The sequence below is a fragment of the Mirounga angustirostris genome, unplaced genomic scaffold (assembly GCF_029215605.1).
Source record: "Mirounga angustirostris isolate CCGP_5_RB_7025 unplaced genomic scaffold, mMirAng1.0.hap1 SCAF_3, whole genome shotgun sequence".
Lineage (NCBI taxonomy): Eukaryota > Metazoa > Chordata > Mammalia > Carnivora > Phocidae > Mirounga > Mirounga angustirostris.
The window spans coordinates 157,018,495-157,027,644 of NW_026991711.1; the positions used below are offsets into that span (position 1 = coordinate 157,018,495).

Below are 9,150 nucleotides of genomic sequence, written 5' to 3' on the forward strand. Positions count from 1 at the left end.
AGAGAAGATACAGGATATAATTTAAATGCAATTAAGAAAAAAAAAGATGTTATCTCAGACAGACAAGATGTACATTACATTTTACAGTTCCAAATACAGCTGTAAGATACAACAAAAAGAAAGAAAGAAAGAAGAAAGAAAGAAAGAAAGAAAGAAAGAAAGAAAGAAAGAAAGAAAGAAAGAAAGAAAGAAAGAAAGAAAGAGGGAGGGAGGGAGGGAGGGAGGGAGGGAGGGAGATAAGAAGATTTAAACAGCACAGTCTACCCAGAAGGAAGAAAAAAAAGAAAGGCACACACATAAATTCTATTACCTCTATGGTACTTAAACTAACTTAATGGCTTTATTTCAGAATAAAACTACTATAAAAATCCTCAAGACCTCCCAAATTCTTAAAAAATAGTTATAATTTTAATACAAGCAACCATTCAATTTCATTTTTAAACTCTCTTTCTTTAAAGTTTTATCTTCACATAAGATTCTAACAAGCAAGGTAATGATTATTCATTTTAAATTTCATTTTACATGGCCAAATTTGATAGTGGATTCACATTTTTTGAGTTATGTTAATGACTTAGCAGAAATTAGAAATTACAAGAAATAGAACTTGTTTAACAGACTGCCTACATTTCAATATTAAATTCAAATTTTCATAGGTCTTAGAGTTTTTTTCTTTTGGTAGAACAAAGCTCTAATTTTGTTGGATAAGTTACTGACCATATACAAAGCCTATTCTACAGTTCTATATCTTGAACTCATATTTATCTGCAACTTTGTGATATTTACATGTATTCAGTTTTAACAACAAAACTACCATTTCGTATTAATTGAATTCATATAATAATTGTAGACTATATATTTTATAATAGTTAGGACTTCCTGCTATGTGTATCTAACAAAAGATCCAGTATTATTCTTCTAGCACCCTCTTTCAATAACCCCCTAGGGCTTTTGTTCTTTCTCTGCCACGTTTTTCCTCCACTTATTTCCTACTTGACATGTATTATTCTTTATCTTCCTAAATTCAAATGCCAACTATATTCAATTTAATAAGCAACGTGATAAGAGTTTAGTGCCTTTATTTTCTTGGTTTTATTCTTAAGTCAACAATTTTTTTTCCTCTAAATCCATTTATCTTTGGAGAAACCAAGACCTAACTAGTTTTGGTATACATTTCTAGTAGTCTAAGGGTTGCAGTGTAGCATTCTGAAAATAACATTTGGACTGAATTACATCTGAGTCTGAATCCCATTTATCCATCATACCAGCTAAGAGATCTTACTAAATTATTTAACTTCACTACTGTTATGGACCAATTGTGTCCCTCCCCTCAAAATTCACATACTGAAGTCCTAGCCCCCAATACCTCAGGAGGTAACTGTATTTGGAGTTAGGGCCTTTAAAGCGTTGATTAAGTGAAAAATGAGGTCATTAGGGTGGGCCCAAATCCAACAGGACTGGTGTCCTTATAAAAAGTGATTAGGCCACAGAAACACACAGAAGGAAAACCATGTGAAGACACAGGGAGAAGAGGACATCTGCAAGCCCTGAGAAAGGCCTTAGAAGAAACCAATCCTGCCAACACCATGATCTCAAATTGCTACTCTCCAGAATTATGGGAAAATAAATTTCTGTTGTTTAAGTCACCTGATCTGCAGTACTTTGTTATGGCTGTGTGGGAAACAAATATAGATACTTTAAAAAAAATTAAAGAAAAAAATATTTCAAATGTATAGGAAGGGATACAAATATCCTAACCAACACTTGCTTTTTCAATCTTATTGCTTTGTCATATTTTGTTTAAATTAAAATAAAGAAGACATCACATAGACACAGCTGAAGTTGGTCCCTTCATTCCATCCCCCGTTTATATTCCCACTAGCACTAGGTGAGAGAGCTTATCATTTCCTTGCCAATGTTTGTCCCATTTAGGCCTTTAATTTTGGCTATTCTAGTGTGATGAAGGGAAATGAGGTTTTGTGTTTTACTTTGCATTTCTCTAATTACTAGTGAGGAAAGCTTCAATTCTGCTTCTTCTAAAGTATAGATTATAATAGAATCTATTTTGCACAGCTCTATGGATTAAAATTAAAATATGATGTACTCATGAAGAATGACACTGGTACAGGGCTAATCATGAGAGTTCAGTAAGTAAATATTGTTAATATTCTACCCAAAGATACTCTCTACACCAACCCTGGCTGTTGTTGAGAAGTTGTACTGTTTCCATATACAAAACTCTCACCCCAGGTTAGCTTAAACTCAACTCGTAAAATTCTGCCTTTTTTAACTGTGTACTTTCTTAGATCTGATGGCACGCAGTTACAATGGTCATATATTCCTCTCAGAAAAATCAAAACGGTTACCAATTTCTATGCTCAATCTATTTATTTTCAGGTCATCTTTGGGTTTTGACAATTTTTTTCTAAATTTAAAAGTCTATGAATATGCCTGCTTATGATTGCATATTTATTATACATACATATATACAGAAGGAAGGGATGTACCTGTATCATGGATACAAATTGGGCTACATTCCCAACACTGTCCATCAATCAGGCCTTGGGAAATATAAGAAGTACGTGTCAAATTCAATCATAGAGACAGAGTATAGGCTCTTGATTCTGAGATGTTCACCTCATCTAGATTCTAGAATCTAAGATCTTTATCTCATGCTGTAATATATCAGCTACAAAGTGAACCATTCATAAGAACTCTAGCAGAACTAATTTTATGAGTATTTTCTGCTCTCAAGTTTCCAAAGAGTCAATATGGATCTTAGATGTAGTCAAAGATTTATGCTCAGTGAACTAGTATTTATAATAATGAAAAAAACAAACTGGTTGAATGAATGAACCCTAAAGTCCAAAAAGTGTTTAAATATACCTAAATAATAGGATACTATATACTCGAAAATCATGCTTTCAAAGAATATTTTTAACTCCTGCAATATTAAGTGAAAAAAGGAAGACACAAAAAGTATATACACTATAATAATTTTGTGGTAAAAATATAAAAACAAATAGAAGAAAAGACTGGAAAACTAGGGCAAAATGTTAACAGTGGTTATCTTTGGGTGGTGGGATTATGGCAGTATTTATACTTTCCTAGTATTTAAAGTATCTACACTAAGCAGGTACTACTTTAATAATAGGCAAATAATTAGCAAACGCTTTTGGGTAAAAAAGATGGCTGTGAATATATATCACTAGACTCTAAATGCAGAAACTTACCCACTTGCAACAGCAAAATATATCTCTTTACACATTAAGGGTTTACTTGACTGTAGGTTCAAGAACCATTATTGCTCAATTTTTTTAAGGCCAGAGAGTTTTCTCTGCATTTATATAGAGCAGATGGCATTTACTAACCAAATAGTATGTCAGTTCTTATGCAGAGACCATATAAGCATTCAGGGCAAATACTAAACAAGAATTAATGCCTTGTTTAATACTGGATAGAAAAGACAATTTAACAAATTCTGAATTAATGTTATAGTTACAATTCTATATAATGAATAACAATCTGTAACTTTAAGATACACACCTTTATTATGAGTATCACTTGTGAAAATGCAGACTTACCTGGGACTCCCTTCCCTCCCAAAATCTAAAATGTGATATCCAAATATACATATAAATATTGTTTCATAATATCTATTATTCAGCTATGTTAGAAGGAAAAAGAGCTGATCTTTAAAGGATTGATAAGATAATAATAAAATAAATAGGGTCTTATTAAATCAAGCTACTTGAGAGTATTTCCTATTACTGGACATTGCCTTGTGTTTAATTTTTTACCCTAACAAATTTTCCTCCCTTCAGATGTACTGTTGGTCATCATAATGCTGAATGTACCCACAGGCGTTTTTATGACTAAATGTAGCTGAAAGCAGCACTGGGCAATCAGCAGTTCTTTTAAATACATGTTAATACAAAAATCATTTTTTGAATTGTGCTATGTTTTACTCTAGCTCTGAATATGCTGGAATACAAGCTATGTCTCAGAAAAACAGAGCCTTACACTTACCTACTTGTTGCTAATATACCTATATTACAGACTGCTTAAGGCACCCATATAGCTAGCACCCTCTAAGTGTATTTTTCCTTCTATTTCCTGCACCTGAACCAGTTGCCACAGCCTAAATATCTTTCCATTTCTTCTCCTTTGGCCAATTTTACTTATAGTGGAGCATGAATGTTACCCTTTGTCTAAGCCCTCCACAAACATCTGGTTGCCTGTCACATAAGATTTAATCCTTGGGTACATGAAGGTTATCAGTCAACCCTCTGTGTCTCTGTGTATCTTGCTAAATTTTTCAACAATTTCTCTTTAACTCCAACAATTCCAGCCCTTTTATTTGTTTTCTACCACAATTCACATAACTGATTCTAAATTACCAATATGTCTCAGTCTATTTGAAATTCATTTTATAACACTTTATTAGGCTATACTAGTAAAAAAAAAATCTTAAGGGACTTAGTAGGTAAATGTGTGTGTGTGTGTGTGTGTATAGAGGCACACAATTATAGACACAATCAGGCACTAGAAACAGTAAGAGGGTAATAGAAGGCAAGATAAAATTAAGCTTCCAAGTATACAGTACCTCAAACTTATTCTCAAAGATTTTTCTTTTATTAATTCCCATCACAATAATTACAGTAAAAATGCAGATATGGATCAGTGAAGGAAGTAACAGGAAATGTTAGGCTCGATGTGGACCTTAACTTACTTGAAGGGAGACAGCAATGTGATGTGATCAAAAGTAAGACAAACAACAGTCCCTTTAAAACCTTTAAATAGCTCTATTTAAAAAATATTCATCATAATATTCATTTCGAAGTTATCAATAAAAATGTTTTACAGAAATAGGAAATATCATACACAAAATATGATAACATCTAGAGAACTAAATTGTCTGATTTGATCCCTTAATTAGCCACCCAGTACCAATAAGCTAAAACCCTACTGCATGACACACAAAAGCCTTTGAGGCCAGGTACACACCAGTTTCATTTCCTGCCACACTTTTTTTTTTTTCCTCTCCATCTCTGTTCTACTTCTCTGCTGAAATGTTCTCTCTACTTTTCCTTAAAAGGCTGTCTTCTCATACAGCCTTCATATCTCAACATAGAAGGTCACCTCACCCAGGAAGCTTTTCCTAAAACCCACAGGTTGGTTTAAATGCCCCTCCTTTACCTTTCAAACAGGAGGAACAGGAGGACCCTCGACATACCTTTTTACTTCAACATGTAACATGTTAGACTACAATTCTCTTTAGTGTCTAAAGGGCAACATTTGCTTTTGTGTCTAAACTCCTAGCATGGTGTCTGGCACCCAGTAGGAATGTCAGCATTTTATAGCTACCAAGTTTTTCCTAGGAAACAGAGGAACTGGAGACTTATTTATCTAGCCTCCATCAAAATAAAGAGAGAACTTTCTGCTAGTGTGGCAGAAGAATCCATTTTTAGTCATTGATTAGAAATAAATGTATTGGCGTAGGGATAAGGATGAAGATGATTTTCAATTTCAAGGAGGAGACTATATTCCTTCTACTAACTGTATTCTAATAACAGGTTTTGTTTGTTTGTTTGCTTCTAAAGATTGAATAAGAAGCATAAGTCAAGAATTTAATCCTTTGAAAATCACAAAAGGAAGCCAGCTAACTAAACTCTAGTTCAACCAGTCTAGTATATACAACCCAAGGGCTGAAGTTCCAGGTAACAACCCCAGGCCTGATTCTATGCCTTCCTTCAGAAGGAAAATTAAACCTTGTAATTTTGAACCAGGATAAGAAGATGTTGAAAAACAGAAATATAGTGGACCAACAAACACACAGTGCTTGTCGCTCATCAGATAGAAAATTAAGTTTCTAGGGCGCCTGGGTGGCTCAGTTGGTTAAGCGGCTGCCTTCAGCTCAGGTCATGATCCTGGAGTCCCTGGATCGAGTCCTGCGATCGAGTCCCGCATCGGGCTCCCTGCTCGGCGGGGAGCCTGCTTCTCCCTCTGACCTTCCCCCCTCTCATGTGCTCTCTCTCTCTCTCTCATTCTCTCTGTCTCAAATAAATAAATAAAATCTTTAAAAAAAAAAAAAAAGAAAGAAAATTAAGTTTCTATTGTAAAATAAAATACTGTTTACTGACCTCACTGCTGAAGTACTGTTTGTTCAGTAACCATTACAATGTAAAATGGGATATGATCCTTTAAGGATTTAAAGATGAAACTACCATCTCACTGTTAATATCAAAATTTTTAAATGCTTAAAGTATAACTATGCCCTCTTTGGGTGAAGAAGTTGCAAAGGGTCAGGGATGCACCAAAATATACATATAAATATTAAAAGAAACTGATTAATTTAGGTGTTTAAAGTGGCACTAAAATTCAAAGTTAAATGTTATTGGAAAAAAAGGATAAATAAATCAAAGAAATTTTTAAAAATTTGACTAAATATGTCTTGAAAATTGCAACATCACAACATATTTATATAAAAATATTTGTAACTTAATTTATAAGTACATTTGTTAGTTGAAATAATCAAAGAAATATCCTTCGAAAATAATCCATCATAGACTATAAACTACTTAAAAATAAAATAATAGAATTTTGTCATCAATATGGTGGAAAACTAAAGCAACTAAAATATAAGGTTTTCCCAAGGGGAAAGGAAGTATATAAATGACTGTTAATATTTCTGACATAATCAATACCCACAGAATGCAAAAGAATTCTTAAAAAAAAAACAACAAGATTCAATCAAAATCTTTTAAAAGCAGTAAATCTAGGAGCACTGTTCTTAGCTGCCAATTTTATATACCGGAAATATGCACTACAATATAATGTACATGCAATTTTGAGACAATTTTAGGATTTAGTGACAGTGTTAGCAATTGATTTCCTTGATTCATGGGTTTTAAATTAGGTCTTCTTGAGTACAAGAAATTTTTGATAAGGATATTCTCTCATAATAATCAAACAGCTTCAAAACAAAGCTTTTAAAATATGTTTAAATATTTACTTAACACCAGTAAAGCACTGCCAATGCAAGCTTAAAAATAAAATTGTTTGATTAGAAACATGCCGTAAAATGCCTGTATCTTCTCCAGAATTGTTATTAATGTGCTGACACAGTGATCAATTTGTCAAGGTTTGACTTTCCTAAAAACTGATTCTATCTTAACCAAATTGTAATTCACTACTCAGAGTCCAAGAGCAACTACAACCATTCTGCCCACACACACAAAAGAAATATTTTAATATTACCACTCAAGTTTTACTTTTAAAACTTAAATATATTGCCATGTAAATATATTTCACTTCAATTTTAGATCCATAATTTAGAAAATGATCTAAAATGCATGTTATGTATCTCAAAAATAAAGCAGCTATTAATAACTCCACTTATTAAAATATTAGAAAATTTAAAAAAGTGAAACATCTCACAGAAGGATGAATGGGGAAGAAGAGAGGTCTTAAATTAGGGCACTGTTTCTATGGACCAACTTTTTAAAAAATATAAAGTTCTATCGATATGTGGTCTAATACTTATAAAACAAACACTAGAAGTAGTTAAAAACTGCTTCTGTCCAGTTCACACTGGTCAGTGGATCAACAAGAAAGTAGGTCTATTATCTTTTCCTTTAATAAAATCGTGCCCGTGGGCTTAAATTGCCAGGTTACATACATTCGCCACCACTTGCTCAATCGTCTCTGCAGACCTTGCTGTCTCAGCGCACACGTTCTCAAAGATGAGGACTTAAAGGGGCCGCGCCATATCAAACGTCACTGCAAGGTTCAGCATTTCATTGGTACCGGAGGTAAACATTACGTTGGCAAAACAGTGACTGTGATACACAGACCTAATATTATTGAAATTTGACCAGCGTGTGGTTGGACTTTTTAAATGTATTTTTCCTTCCTAATTTTAATTTGCAAGTTTATGTCCGAGCGTCTCTTGTCCCATCACAGACGGAGGAAGAACTACCAGCTCCCAGCTGCCATAAAGTCTCCTCCAACTTTGCTCTACTTATCCCTCTAAGGGAATGCAAATGAAGCGCTTTTCCCTACAATAACACAAAGAGCTGGGTAAATTTCAATACTGTAGTCATCACGTAATTGTACAGTTTCGGGATGGCTCGTGTACACTTAAGTGATTTACATGGCGTCAAAATAAAATCAGACCGCTGAAAATTACCGAAACAACTGAAATCTGTCTTCTCTATTCCATGGCTTTACAACACTGTTCACAAGCTGTAACTGAAAATGCCCCACAAGATGAGCACAAACTTTCTCGAGACTAAAGGCAGCTGTGAGCAGGACGCGTCCACCAGTCCAGATGTGGACCCGTCCTGTGCCCACACCACAGCTGTGAACGCGGGGGCTGGGGACAGGAAGGACCACATCGACGCGACGTGGAAAGGGGCGCAAGCGAGCCAGTCGCGAAGGGAGCCCCCGCGGCATGCGACCCGGGGACAGCCCGGGCCGCCCAGGCGACGGCGCGCGCGCGCGCGCACACACACACACACGCACAGACACGCGCCGCGACTGAGGAGGGGGTTGGGAGGATCACCGGACGCCCCAGAACCGAACCCGAGGGAACTCCAGCCGGAGAGCGGAGAGGGGCCCGGGGCAGTCAGGCCACCTGAGGTGCGGCAGTCCCAGTCCGAGTCCACCTCCACCAGGCCGGGCGTCCGGGTTCTGAGGAGACTCCGAATCCGCCCACACTGGCTGCATCCCTCCTCGAGACCCCTCCGACGTTAAGGGGGGGGGGGGGGGGGCGTCGCCATACCCAGGGTAAAGGGGGCGGGTTCAGGGATTCAAAGTCGCAGCCCCGAGCCCACCCACCAATCGTGGCAGGACCGCGGTCGCGCAAAGCGAAAGACACTGACCGCTCGGGCCGCAGCAGGTTCTCTCGGGGCTGCCCCCTCCAAGGGGGCTCCCGTCCCGCTCCACGCCGGTGGCCACCACACGACTTGTTCTCCAGCTCTAGCCCGGTGAGGCGCCAGGTAGCTCCGAGCGTGGCAGCACCCACTTTTACTCTTCTGGACAACGGCCAACAGTTGTGACCTGTTCCCCTGTGAGGTGGCTCCCGGCGACGGCAGCGGAGACGGTGACCGGAGCTTACAGTTGAGGTTTGAAAACTGCAGCCGCGTTGCG

The 9,150-nt window shown here is 36.9% G+C and overlaps 1 protein-coding gene across 2 annotated transcripts in view; it reads right to left on the bottom strand.

Annotated features, from left to right (window-relative positions):
* Window positions 1–9,150, bottom strand: part of STK17B (serine/threonine kinase 17b) — a 31,380-nt gene extending 22,230 nt beyond the window's left edge. The window contains exon 1 of one of the 2 annotated variants that reach the window (XM_045868318.3): window positions 8,883–9,150. The gene's annotated coding sequence lies outside the window, so the exon portion shown is untranslated. Of the gene's footprint in view, window positions 1–8,635; window positions 8,758–8,882 lie in introns of those variants that run through there. The other variant, XM_064586844.1, reaches the window with a different exon arrangement.